A 13,592-nucleotide genomic window follows, 5' to 3' on the forward strand; every position below is an offset into this window, starting at 1 on the left:
TCGATCTTCTGTATATAAAGATAATTGAAAATGAATCTTGATGTGAATGGAATGGGAGAGGGAGCAGGAGATGGGAGGGGTGTGATTGGGAGGGAAATTATGCGGGGAAGCCATTGTAATCCATTAACTTACTTTGGAAATTTATATTTACTAAAGAAAAAATAAAAAAAGTCTATTACAAATCAGAAAATACAATTGCAGCATTACTCAATTTATGAAATTATTCATTTAAATTCAACAGTGTGGTTGAAAAATAAAAGATGAAAGAACATAGATTTTGAGTGACAATGATCCTGAGGTTGAGTTCAGATACTTCTAGGCATTTACCACTTAATTTGGTAAATGTGTGTGATCCTTAACTTAATAATCAAATCTGTACAAAGCACTGTTACTTTTACCATGTTTTGCACCTGAAGAAACAATAATAATGAAGAGACCAGTGGCAAACCTCAGAAAGTGCTAATTTGAATACAGAAACCCAGATGGTCTACATAATCCAGAATCACACCATTTTGGGTTTGTTTTTTGTAATTGTGATGAAATACACAAAGCATAAATACTGTCATTTAAATCATTTTAACTGTATAATATAGTGACATTAATTATTATGAAATGTTGTGCAACCATTATTGCTACTTATTTCTTTTTTTTCTTGACAGGCAGAATTAGTGAGAGAGAAAGACAGAGAGAAAGGTCTTCCTTCCATTGGTTCACCCCCAAAATGGCCGCTATGGCCAGTGCCCTCCACCCATCCAAAGCCAGGAGCCAGGTGCTTCCTCCTGGTCTCCCATGCGGGTGCAGGACCCAAGCACTTGGGCCATCCTCCACTGCCTTCCCAGGCCACAGCAGAGAGCTGGACTGGAAGAGGAGCAACCAGGACAGAACTGGCTCCCCAACCAGGACTAGAACCCAGGTGCTGTCACCACAGGCGGAGGATTGGCCTAGTGAGCCGTGGCACTGGCCTACTGCTACTTATTTCTAAAACATGTTCATCACCCATACAGAAACTCTGTCTTCATTAAGCAGTAAATCACCATTCTCTTTCCATCAGTCCATGGTAATCTCTAGTCTATCATTCTATAAATTTCCCCATTTTAGTTGTTTATATCACTGGAACCCTACAAGTAAGTCTGACGTATTTCACTTAGACTAATATTTTCATCCATGCCGTGGTGTATACCAAAATACTATTGCTTTTTTAAGGTTGAACAATCTGCCTTTGATGGGACAAACAGAGCCGCACTTATAACCGCCAATATCACACAACAGTATCACACAAATAGTAAAATTTGATCTTGTGGGAAGGTTGGAATGTTACAAAAATTGAATGCAATAATGTCAGTAATATATTCTGCAAAACACAATAGACATTATTGTTTATTTTTTAAAAGATTTATTTATTTATTTATTTGAAAGATTTCACAGAGAGAGAGGAGAGGCAGAGAGGGAGAGGTCTTCCATCTGTTGGTTCACTCCCCAATTGGCCTCAACAGCCGGAGCTGAGCCAATCTTGAAGCCAGCAGCCAGGAGCTTCTTCTGGGTCTCCATGATGACACAGGGGCCCAAGGAATTGGGCCATATTCGGCTGCTTTCCTAGGTGACAGCAGGGAGCTGGATCAGAAGTAGAGCAGCCAGGACTTGAACTGGCGCCCATGTGCAATGCCACCACTGCAGACAGCAGCTTTACCCACTACGCCACAGCGCCGGCCCCACATTATTGTTTCTGAAACCCCTTTTTTTAGATAAACCTTGATTCTTCCATACATAATATACAAAGAACTCATCTCCCATTAATTGGAGGAATGACTTTGAATAGTATTGTTTTGGGAAGCCAAAGGATAGTATTTTCAGGCAGAGGGAGCAGATGATGCCTATGCTTTGCTTTAAGTGTATATTTTAGTTCCAGTCCTGACATGGCTGATAGAGAATCTTTTTTTCCTGGACCATTTACTTATTTTCTCTAAGCTTAAGTTGTTTACTATTTAAGAAAAGATGCGGGAGGGATCAATGATCTTCAAAACGCTATCAGCTCTAATATAAGTTTGATTAATCCAACAGATGATAAGGAGAACTGTGCACATATTAACTTCTCTATTCAAGATTTTAGAAAGGGAAATGTTAATTATTTTGGAAATGGGTCCTATATCATAGACTTCCTGGGGAACACTGGCGTAATTATCAGACATCTCTTGAGAAATAAGTGACTTTGGATTATTCCCAAATAGTGACTGATGCAGCTATCTGAAGCTACTGGCAATTACCTTAACCGAAGGACTTTATGTACATTAATTAATTAATCTTTGAATTCCTTCTTTAAAATGGAACATTAATGAGAAAATCAATTTATCAATAGCAACTAAGTTAAAGAGATGATATAACTTGCTCAAGGTCACAGAACAACTCATGATTCAAAGCTGACCCTTAAGGCTGATTGCTTAAAATCCAGGCTAGGTCAAAAAGACTCTGTAGAAAATAAGATCTTATTAATTTTATTTTTAGGTGGTCAGCCACTTCACTGAGGGTCTTTAGGCCCATCACACACAGTGCTGGGATCTTTCTTTGAATTTGTATTTCTTCCAGAAAACTATTTTCTTCATTTCTTCTGTCGTACTGAGCTCAAGTTTCCACTAATTATTTTACTAGATGTGAGGAAATTAGGTATTATAAATAGAAGATAGGTTTCTATCATTGAGAAGTTTGCATTAATTAGAAAGAGAGAAATAGATAGAAAATACATTTTTCTAATTCAATTAGTTTTTTAAAATATTTGTATTCCCTATACTTCATTTAAAAAACATAAATTTCTTAACTAACCATAATTGTTAATTCCATGGTATGGTATGATACTTCAATAGATATACACAATGATACTGATCAAAACATGGCAATCAATGCCTCGACCTCTTTGTTGCCATTGTGTGATTGAATCATTACAAATACAGATTTAACATGACTTAATAAAGGTAGGCATGAAGAGGTTGACAAACCAATTGCCTTTCAAACTAAGCATCAATCAATGACCTCTATTGTAGCCACCACACACTCACATTTAAGGAAATACACTTGCACTAACTAGACTAAGTGTACTCAGTCATCCTGACTTTTATCCTTCACACAAGTCTCTGGACTTGAGCTCATCACACAGCTTCCTGAATGTGTCCTGAAGTGCATAAGGAATGTATGAAAATGTGAAATAAGGGATTCCAAGGTGGTGGAATAGCAACAGGGCACTCTGTTCTAGGCTAGGCAAAATTAATAGAAAAAAGTGGAGAAAATTCACTCTCAGGGCAAAGCTGCAGGAAAAACTGCAGTGGGAGGTCCTGTAAAAGCAGTGGAAATAGCCTAGACCTGTGTGGAAGGTACAGACAGGCAGCAACAAGCATGGATACAATAAAGAATCCAGCAGCTTGGATCCGGAAAAGGCACATATTCTGGTGAGCAAGGTGAGGTCAGACAGCATGTCCTACTCCACTGTTGATACAGCTGGAGGAGAACTTAGTGGACAACACTGTCTTTGTGTGTGGCCCAGAACCCTGAGGGAAACAGGGCAATTGCTCACCCAGAGAAGGAAAAATGGCACATCACTCTCTCCCTGTCTCTCATCTCTCCCCCTGCCCCAGTCCCCAAGCAGCAACCTATGGTCAGCTGTGGGAAGGCTGGTGCCATTTTTGGAATAAACAGGTAGCAGCTGCTCCTGCTCTTGTACACGCACCCAGCAACTAGCGAGGACACTCCCCATCTTGTTGGCAGGGGCAATCATGGCAGTTTGAGTGCAACTGCCAAGACAATTTCAGCCTTGCCAGCTGCACCAACATGGCAATGGGTGGGGAGGGGAGCCATCCCTGAAGAAGGGAAGCGCTGCCTCTGGGGAATCTTGTACTTGCCCAGCACAATTGTGAAGCAAAGTGGGGCTGCAGCTGGTAAGTATTGTGCACATGGTGACCCAAGGATTTTATCAGAGGGAAAATAGGCATTCTCCACGGACGCTGAGTCTGGCTGAAAGGATCAAGTTCTATCTGCTGAGCAGAACACAAATGGGAAGTGGCACTCAAAATTTCTGTCTCTCTGTTGATGGGACAGTCTAGCAGAGTGGAGAGAATCTTCTTGCATTCCGTGACAGAGGAGTCCTGGGTGCTGAAACTGCATGAGAGGAAGCAGGGTGTAGCTGGGTTTCTGAGCAATCATTGGGTACTGCTGCCTGCTCAAGGAGTTCCTTGCTGCTGGGCAGCTCATTGCAGTGGGAACTGTGCTCACAGTGAGGACTGCACAGATCTTTCGTGTGGCTCATATGGTGGTGCAAACAAGTGTTAAAAATACTGTTAGATAACACCTGAGCATTACTCAGATTGGAATAAAGGAGGTGAGGGGTGATCATGACAACAGAGGTGACCATCCCCCTCCCTCCTGTTAACCAAGGAGAACTACCATGCCCAGCTTGGATGTTACCCTACCCCCTAGAGCACTGACCAAAACTCCCTGGGCACACACATCCCATCACACAACTCTTAGTATTCACTGAAAGTGCAGACATTTGACTAAGATATGAAGGCATAGCTCCAAGATAAAAGCCATTAGGGAGAAAAAAAAGCAGTTAACTATACAAATGCCTAAAAATAAATGCAGAAACTCAAGAAACAAGAATAAGGAAGAAATCATGTCCCTCCAAAGGAATGCAATGACATTTAAATATTAGAATGTGAAAATGAACAGATTGATGAAATTCTGGAAATGGAATTCAAAAATTAATCATAGGATAACACAAAAGTAATCAGATCAAGTGGGAATTATCCCTGGCATATAGGGATAATTCAACAACTGAAAATCAATCAATGTGATGCTTCAAATTAACAAACTGAAGAACAAAATCCATATGATTATCTCAATAGATGGAAAGCATTTGATAAAATTCAACATTCTTTCATGATGAAAACCTTAAGCAAATTGAGTATAGAAAAACATTTCTCAACATAATCACGGCAATTTATGAGAAACCCACCCACAGCATGCATCTTATTGAATGGGGAAAATCAGAGACATTCCCACTAAGCTCTTTAACCAGACAAGCTTGCTTACTCTCACCATGCTACTCAATATAGTCCTGGAAGTTTTAGCCAGAGCCATTAGGCAAGAAAAGGAAGAAATGAAGAAATATAAATTGGGAAGGAGGAAGTCAAACTATTCCTATTTGCAGATGACATGTTCCTACAGATAGTGGATCCAAAAGACTCCATGAAGAGGCTATTGGAACTCATAGAAGAGTTTGGTAAAGTAGCAAGAAATAAAATCAGCACACAAAAATCAATAGCCTTTGTATACACAGATAATGCTATAGCTGAGAAAAAATTCTAATATTAATCCCATTCACAATAGCTATAAGAATCTTACATATCTTGGAATAAATTTCACTAAGGATACCAAAGATCTCCACAATGCAAATTATAAAACATTAAAGAAAGAAATAGAAGATTAAGAAGTGGAAAAATCTTCCATATTCATGAGGATTAGAAGAATCAGTATCATCAAAATATCTATACTACCAGAGGCAATTTATCGATTCAATGTAATTTGAATCAAAATACCAACAGCATTCTTCTCAGATCTAGGAAAAATGATGCTAAAATTCATATGGAAATACAAGAGACCCCAAATTGCTAAAGCAATCTTAAACAACAAAAACAAAGATGGAGGCATCACAATATCAGATCTCAAGATAAACTACAGAGCAGTTATTATCAAAACAGCCTGGTACTGGCACAAAAACAGATGTCTAGACCAACAGAACAGAATAGAAATTCCAGAAATCAATCCATGCATCTACAACCAACTTATCTTTAACAAAGGAGCAAAAATCAATCCCTGGAGCAAAGACAGTCTTCTTAACAAATGGTGCTGTGGAAACTGGATCTCCACAAGGAGAGTCTGAAACAAGACCCCTATCTTACACCTTACACAAACATCCACTCAAAATGGATCAGAGACCTAAATCTATGACCTGACAGCATCAAATTATGGGAGAACATTGTGGAAACCCTACAAGATATTGGCATAGGAAAATCCTTCTTGAAAATGACCTCAGAAGCACAGGCAATCCAAGCCAAAATTAACAAATGGGATTACAACAAACTGAGAAGCTTCTGTACTGTAAAAGATATACTCAGCAAAGTGAAGAGGCAGCCAACATAATGGGAGTAAATATTTACAAACTATGCAACTGATACAGGATTAATTTCCAGAATCTATAAAAAGCTGAAGAAACTCAACAGCAACAAAAGAAACAACCCAGTTAAGAAATGAGCAAAGGAACTGAAAAGACATTTTTCAAGAGAGAAAATTCAAATGACCAATACACTCATGAAGAAATGCTCAAGGTTGCTAGCTATCAGGGAAATGCAAATCAAAACCACAATGAGGTTACACCCCACTCCCATTAGAATGGCTCTCATATAGAGATCAACAAAAAAGAATAGCTGATGAGAATGTAGAAAAAACAGTACCCTAATCCACTATTGGTGGGAATGTAAACTGGTACAGCCACTGTGGAGGACAGTATTTAGATACCTCAGAAATCTGGATATAAATCTACCACATGATCCAAGCATCCCATGCCTGGGAATTTACCCATAGGAAATGAAATCATCACATGAAAGAGTTGCCTGTAAACCCATGTTTATTACAGATCAATTAACGATAGTTAAGATATGGAATCAATCCAGATGTCCATCAACTGAAGACTGGATAAAGAAATTATGGCATGTACACACTATGGGGTACTACACAGTGGTAAAAAAAAAAATGAAGTCCTATTATTTTCAACAAAATGGATGCAACTGGAAACCATTATACTTAGTGAAATAAGCCAGTCACAAAATTGACAAATACTATATGTTCTCTCTGATCTGCGGTAATTAATATAGTACCTAAAAGGTAATCTATAGAGCAAAACTGACACTTTGTGATGCGATGATTTCGAACTGACCTTGTTTTAACTGTTGAGGAACAATATTTGTTTGTTTTTGTTATTGTTTTTCTTTTTTCTTCATACTATGAACTCTCTACTTAGTGTAGAGTTAATCTTATGAGCACAAAATTAGCTGTAAATAGATCTTTGTGAAAAATAAGAATGGAAATGGGAGAGGGAAAAAGAAGAAGGGTGTTCCTATGGGCAAGAGGGAGATAGGGTGGGAAGAATCACCATGTTCCCAAAATTGTATATATTTAAATCATTAAGTTTGAATAAAATTTAATATAAAAGGAAAATTGTGAAATAATAAAGGTATTTTAGACTAGATATGGCTGTCTGGGGAGCCAGAAGGTGATGATCTATCCACTGTGGTTATTATAATATTACTTAACATCTTACCAAGAACTCATAATGCTCCTGCTTCTGCATATCCTTCCACATGTTCATTTTAGATATTACATGATTATTTTGGTTTTTTAAAAATATTTTTTCTGAAAGGCAAAGTTACAGAGAGAGGGAGAGGCAGAGATAGAGAAAGAGAGAGGTCTTCCATATGCTGATTTACTCCCCAGCTGGCCACAATGGCTGGAGCTGGGCCAGGCCAAAATTAGGAGTCAAGAGCTTCAACCGTGTATCGCACAAGAGTGGCAGGGGCACACGTATTTGGGCACTTTTCATTTATTCCCCCAGGTTCATTAGCAGGTAGCCGGATAAGAAGTAGAACTGTCCAGATGTGAAGTGATACCCCTATGGACGCCCATGTTGCAGACAGCACCTTAACCTGGTATGTTACAAGCTGGCCCTGACTTATTGTTTTAAATACTTCAAGGGAAAATACACAGAAAGCATCATGGTGAAGGGACTTGCCACTGAGATCTTGCTTGAATACTTTGATTTTTTGCTTTGTTTCCCATACACTGGCTGAAGTGCATACATTTTCTTCCTGATTCTTGAAGATCAGTAAATGAACTCTGTTTAGTATGCAAGTGAGTCAACTCAGGGATTTCACTAATGGGAAATGCTGTCAGTTAAGGTCTCAATTTGTTGTGCATATTTGTTATGACATAAGCATTCCATTTTGATTTACAGTAATGAAGGATTCTCTGAGATAAGAGAGCATCCATATATTTTGAGATGAACCTTTGTGAGTTATTGCACTGAATGGTAAAAATGCTAGAAAGAGACTTGGCAGCTTTAGTTAGTGTATATAGGAAAACTGAGTATCCAGAAATGTAACACATCAGGGAATATGCAAACTGAGCAGAAATATAGTGCAAGAACAGGAGAAACTCAGAACGTGTTTAGGCCTAAAGGACTGGTGTCAGGCTAAACATTGGAAGAACAGAAGGAAAAAGCGAAGATCTCAGTGAATATAAAGATGAGGACTTTGGCTATGAGATCATGTTACAAGCACCCTTGACCAAAGCTCCTTGGGCTTTTGCATGCAAACGTCACCAGGTGCAGGGTTGGCTAGGTAAGACTAATGTGAGAAAACCAAAGCTCTTAAGCGGGCCACTGAGATACTTGAGGGAAATGGAGGATGTTGAGGAGATTCTGGGTCCCTGAGAATTGAAAGTGGGCATGAAGCTATGTTCCTGTGGGAAGCCTGGGGCTGTCAGAGCTGACAGGAGCTTATCTAGGGTGTTCCATCTTCATAAGGGGCCAGGGAAGTGAGTGAGGCAATCAGTACTTCAACAGGGTCAACATCTCCTTGATGGAATCCAACAGCCCTTGTTTATAGTCCTGTGTAACTTTGGTCTTCCTACTTTTTACTCATTGAATACAATGATCAGTGGAGAATTAAGCCTGTGAATAGTGTATATTAAAACCATGTTTTGGCAAAAACTGATGATGAGAGGGAAGGGTGGAAGAGCTCTGGTCCTTGTAGCTCTCTCGCAATCAGTCAGATGCAAATCAAATCCTCACCTCTGATTTTCTTATTGTTAATCTCAGATAATTTTTACCCTTACACATCTTCTCTCAAGTCTCTTTCTTAATTTCTCCAACAGTATTATGGCTCTAATTGTATCTATTATAACTACCTCAATTTAAACTGGATAGTGGTTATCGCTAAGCTTCATATCATAGCTGCATAAACCTTTAATAATAATTAATAATACTAAATAATGATTATAATCATAATAGGTAAAATCGTTAGTCCACTGCATACCAGGTACTAATTGTTTTATAACTGTAGTGATGATTTAATATAATCACAGTAGCTAGGAGATATGTTAATAACTCAGTTTGATAGATTTGGAAGCTGAGATTTGAAGTATAAAACTCTTTCATTTTTGTTCACATACCTGGTAAATAGGAGATTTGACGTTATTTTGTGTAGTTGCTTTAGGTCATTTGTTCTTAATTGACAAAAAGTATCTGAACTTATTTATGGTGTGTGTTGTGATTATTTGATACATATATGCAATGTGTAATGATCTAATTAGGATAATCTGTATTTCCATCACTCAACTGTTGGCACATTCACACTCTTCTGTTGTAGTTTTTGGGAAACATATAAAGTTGTCATAGAACTTAAGTTTTAACCTAGTTCTTCTGAATCCAGAGCCAGTTCTCTTCAAAGATCACAATGGCATCTCTTTGTATAAAAAGCAGGGACAACGCTCTACTTATTTTCATTTCTTCAACAGCACATTCCATGGTTTGTAGCTACTCACTGACTTCTTTATGTTTCATGAAACCTGAGCTGCACTAAACTGTTTGGGGAAAAGATCAGACTGTGAGGTGAGAAACAGTGATTTCCTATAACACCAATGCACATTATCTTCTTGTATGCAAAATTAACAAGTGTGAGGCAGTGATGAGAAAGGGAAAGAGCGTATGCTGTGGCCCATCTGTGCTCTCAGAGAATTGGTCTGGAAGTAAAGCCAGTGCCAAGTGGAATGGACAAAGAGAGGAGGTACAGTTCAAAGTTTAAACCTAGTCTAGAACCTTGACTAGCTATCTGGTCTAGTTTTGTATTGTTAGAAAACATAGGCCACTTCTCTGTTGTACCTCAGTTTATTCATTTATATAATGGACTTAACCACCTCCATCTTAAAAATTAGAAAGGAAAAAAAAAAAAAAAAAAGCATGGGGTAACTTAATCAGAGAATGCATGTACCAGTGGTCTGAATGCTTCTCGTTGCCCCTGTCTGGAGTCATGTAGCTATCAGATTTACATAGGGAGTATTTTGTTTGTCTGAAATTATTGATTAATTTTCATACAATATTGAAAGGCAGTAGTGACAGTCTCTACAAGAAGAAGTCTAAACAAAATTCTGACCTTATACAACTCATTGTAGTATATTAGACCCTGAAAGTCAGGTTCCATACACTCAGAAAGTTTTCATTTTTTATTTCATTTATAATCACACACTGAAGGGAACAGCCATAAGAATCTGTTTCCTCCCTTTCTCTCCCCTCCCTTCTCTCTCTCTCTCTCTCTCTCTCCTTCTCTCCCTCCCTCCTTGCCCATCTTACCCAACTCTTTCATGTCTTCTGTCACAAAAGAAACAAAGTTTGACACTCACTAATGGAGGCAAAACCATATTTTACTTGATGACAGCTACAGTAAAATTTAAGAGACACCAGTGTACACTTAGCCCAATTTTGTCAAAACAAGAAAGAGGAGACATTTTCAGGGCCTGGCTGTGCTAAAAGAGAAGCATTGAAAAAAAGCAGGGGGAAGTTGGTGTCTGTCAACAGGCAATCTGTTTGCCAATTAGCATATCACTATAGGAATGCATTTCTTTACTATGATGATAGAAGACAGTTGTACAAGTTGGAGCAAGGCTCCCACCCAAGGTATGCCCTTACCTGCTATAGGGACTGGACAGCTAGAGTTTTCCTCTTTAATATTTCAACTAGACAGCTCTCAGGTCCTTATGATGACAGTTTTGAGTGATAGAAGCTTTATATCTCATCGGAGCAGGAAAATGATTTATATTTTCAATCCTACCAAAGTGACTGCTCTAAGTAGAGGTATAAGGAATTATACTTTTATCATCAGGTTTTGGCTATAGCAATAACAAGGAACAACTTAAAACAATAAATTCTCCTAGCTGTCTTGAACTTTATTATGTAGGCATTTGGAGGGGACCAGACTTGCTAGAGTTTGGCCACGTCTTCACAGTACAGTGAGGGATTTGGATGCAGGCATTAACTGTTAGGGGCTTCCGTAGTTCTCATTTCACCATGGGATATTCTCAATGTGAATATTCCCCAAAGACTTATCGTTCAGGGTGGACAGTGGAGAAAAAAAATCAAATCTGTCTGTCACTTGAAAGAAAATCATAGACAGGTGAAATTAGCACATGCAAAAGAATAATAGTAAAAAAAAAGAGCCTAGAAAATTCCAGAAAAAGAAAGAGGGTGTTCACTGATGATAAGTTAACAGCTGAGTTCTTTACAATGGCGGTGAAAAGGTCTTATACTTGTCAGCTCCTTGATTATTTTTTCAAACAAAACTCACTGATACAACCAAGGGTCTGTTTGAGCAACACTCATCATAGCATACTCAAAGACACTTAGGGTAAGCAGAGAGTTCAAAAGGTTTCCGCAGCAAATATGGGTAACAAGAAAAGCCCTGCATGAACACAGAACTGAGATGGCAGGTGTAGCCAATATCTGTTACAGCATAACAAAGTACTCAAAGTGTAGTAACACAGAATAGCTATTTTGTTATGCTTTGCATTTTGGGGGTCATGGATTCAGGAAGGGCTCAGATGGGAAGTTCTACCACTCCATGTAACACCAGTAATGTTTTCAGGTGGTGGATTCACTGTCATGCCTGGTGCCTTGGAAGAGAAAAGTTCACAGCTGAGGTGAGTCATGTCTATTTCCTTCTCAAAGCAGCATTCTTTCATGTGTTGTTCCTGGAAAGGTAACTGAAGGACTCAGGGCTCCCGGAGAGCAAGGAAGAAGTACCCTATCTTTGTAGATTGGAAACCTAGAACTGGCAGAGTATGAACTCCCCTGTGGCCTCTTGGTCAATCATCTTTTTGTAAAAGTGTCGTTAAATACTGTGTGATCACTTTACCTCTACCACCAGGCTTACATAGACATTACTTATCATTCCAGAAATTTCTACATAGTGGAGAGGAGTAATTATTAGGCCTTTGTGTCTATATAGTAAGGTGAAGTTGTCATACAAACTACAGTGGAACAAAAGTTATAACTAATTGAAATGTTATCTAATATCTACAAAGTATATAAAACATGTTCTTTAGTATTTGTCTTGATTTCTACTATTAAGCATACTTGCCTGTCACGTGATTGGCTTATATTGCCATATATAATTCTGGCAATCAACCTTTTGATGGAAACATTTTATCTTCATTTTGAAAATAAAGAAAATGAGATGCAGAAATGCTCATATTCTTCTCCTAGGGCTTATAGTTGGAATCCTGGAGTTGGGTTCTTTGGTTTGAAATTCTATGGCCTACTCACCTGGGAGACTTGGAAGAAGCTCCTGGCCCCTGATTTTGGCCTGGTCCAACCCTGGCCATTGCAGCCATCTGGGGAATAAAACAGCTCATAGAATATCTTTCTCTATTTCTTTTACTGTAACTCTTCCACATAAATAAATAATTAAAAAATGAAATTCTACGGCCTCTCCATGAAGCCCCATTTTTCTTCCACAAGCTACTTATGATTCACGTGCTGCCAAGACAGGAGCCATTCTTTCCATTTCACAAATGAGATAACCCAGACTCAAGGTAAGCAGTTTCCCAACAATATACAGCTAAAAGGAAAGGAGATACAGACCTGAACCCGATCTTCTTTAAGCTCAGAAATGTTAAGTGTTTGACACACCATTTCCTTGCAATAATTTCAATGAAGTTCAAGAAGATCCAAACTGTATGTAACTTTTTATCATTTTTATGCTTATGACTGAGAGTTAATGGAAAATGTAAATCCTTTGCAATTTACAACAGATTTTACATTAATGGCACTGTTCCCATAGTCTTGTTATCTCAGTTTGTCTTAAACTTTTATTACTAATTTGACACCAGTGATATTCTAATTAAAGTTCATTCTCAAACATGAAATACAGTATTACATTAAGCAGCAAGAATGTTTTCCATCCATCTCGATTGCTAGATATTTCATGGGTGGTTTACAATAGATATTGGAAACAACTTTGTTTATTTGTTTAGGAAATCATCACTCCCATCATTCTTACTCCATATTAACAACCATTTTTCCCCATCTTGTTCTTCTGTTTCATTACAAGCTCTTTTACGCAATGGGGTTTTCTTTAGGCTCAATTACTTATTAAAGTGACTATCCAGATGATTTAATGGTCTGACAGAAGATGTTAAATTTTTCGAAGCATTACTTATACTGCCAGTGGAAAAAACACAAAAGCTTTTATTTTTAAGGAGAAAACCAAATATGTGAAGATAAAATTAGGTCATCTTGAATCCTTTTTAATATGAGCAGAACCTATATAAGCCATAGTCACTAAGTGATTACTTTGTAAATACATTCTACTCATGTCATTTTGTTTTCTTCTTCTCTACTTTTTCCACCATAGGACACTGGTTTCTTCTTTAGGTTTTAGTCTGTTTACAGACTTGTAAAAGTATCTCCACAATGTCATCAACCCCAAAAGCAGCCTCTTAAC

This window comes from Oryctolagus cuniculus, chromosome 2, assembly GCF_051225735.1.
Source record: "Oryctolagus cuniculus isolate XC-2025 breed Fujian yellow rabbit chromosome 2, ASM5122573v1, whole genome shotgun sequence".
In the NCBI taxonomy this organism is placed as follows: Eukaryota; Metazoa; Chordata; class Mammalia; order Lagomorpha; family Leporidae; genus Oryctolagus; species Oryctolagus cuniculus.